The sequence below is a fragment of the Telopea speciosissima genome, chromosome 2 (genome assembly GCF_018873765.1).
Source record: "Telopea speciosissima isolate NSW1024214 ecotype Mountain lineage chromosome 2, Tspe_v1, whole genome shotgun sequence".
Classification (NCBI taxonomy): Eukaryota; Viridiplantae; Streptophyta; class Magnoliopsida; order Proteales; family Proteaceae; genus Telopea; species Telopea speciosissima.
The window spans coordinates 69868102-69869767 of record NC_057917.1 but is presented as its reverse complement, the minus strand read 5'-3'; positions in this window follow the sequence as shown (position 1 = coordinate 69869767).

Sequence of the window (1666 nt, the reverse complement as noted above, 5' to 3'; positions counted from 1 at the left end):
TTGTAGTTTTTTTTTTTATTTTTTTAATCTTCAAATATAAAAGAAAATAGATTTCAACTACAATAACAAAACTTGCTGGTAGTTGTAATATTTGACAAACAGAAATAAAATAATTAAAGAAAAACCAGGTGCAGTTGGAAGTCGTTACATGTCTCTCTTTGTTCTCTCCTATTCCAGGAAAGCCAAGATGTTATGTTTGTCATTTGATCATGGCAGGGGAAGGGGAATTGCAATCTGAAGAAATCACCACAGCTGCCGATCGAGCTCTCCCACTTTGGCACAAGAAACGAAGCAAGGTTTCTTCTTGCTGACACTGTGGACAAAGGGCAAGTTAGGATCATCTTCTTGTCACCATGAGAGCCTTATTCTAAGGATTGCAATGAATATTGTACACTGAATTCCCAAGGTCTCAATTCTCCATGTAACCCTCTCTTCCTCTTGCCATGACCCTTTCCATCCCAAAAGAATCTAAGCAAGGGTTGGGACCACCTGGTGGCATAAATTGTGTTAGTCATCATGGTCTTCTAAAGTTAATCCAGAGATTGATATAACAAGCAGATGTTGGAATTGGTGTTCCCGTCAAACCCAATTTAACCGTTAAATGTTACTATTTTTTTTTTATGATATTATTTGGGTGTTGTTAGTCCTTAGATTTATATCTTAAATCATTTACAACTAACTAGGGACAGAATTGAGCAATCTGTTCATATGGTTGTCACACCGTGTGTTATTAGAAATGGTGATTCTGAATACAAGTACACATATGTTTGCATGTTGAAATGGATCACGTGAGATTATTATCAATTATATAATGAAAAACATTATCAATAGTAGATTGCAATTGATCCCTTAGACCTGAGATGTTATATATCAATGTACTGGATTCATGATGTTTAATTGTGAAGGAAATAGAAGATTTCCTATTATATTTGAGAATATTAAGAGAGATCTATCTATTCATGGCCTCAAAATTTCAAATATAGCAACATGCTTTGTAAATTGCTTACAGAATTTTTAATAATTATTTCTTAAATTTTTTATTTAATTATTTTTATGTCCAATCATTTGATTAAAATATTAAAAAGACGACCATAATTAATTTAATGCTCACAGATCTGTTATATCGACTTTGATTGTCCTTATTTGTATTTTAAAAATAGAGTTATACACGTATAAGGAGACTTCGGCAGAATTTACCCAATGAGATCCCAACTTCTGACTTGTTTAGAGGAGGGTTTCATGCAAAATTCAGTTCTCTCTCTCTCTCTCAGAAGTAGCCTTGTCTCTCCTATAATTTATTGAATATTTTACAAATACATGAGGATTATTCACTGATTACAAATTTTTAAATCTATATTTTATAACCACAGCTGCATCCATGTCCAAATAGCTGGTTAACATCTAGGATCAACATCATAACTACATTGAAAGATGTTCTATCATATAGCCATTAGCCACACCACAAAAGCCCACTAACATGCCTACATGAACAACAACTAAAGTAGTTAAAATCAAATAAGATTATATGTCTAGCAGAATATTCACAATTCCTATGCCATATTCTCTCTCTCTCTCTCTCTCTCACAGTAGTTCTTAATTCTTATACATAACAACAACAGATTCCACCCTTTCCTTGTTAGGGTGTTGATGAAAGCACCATTAAAAC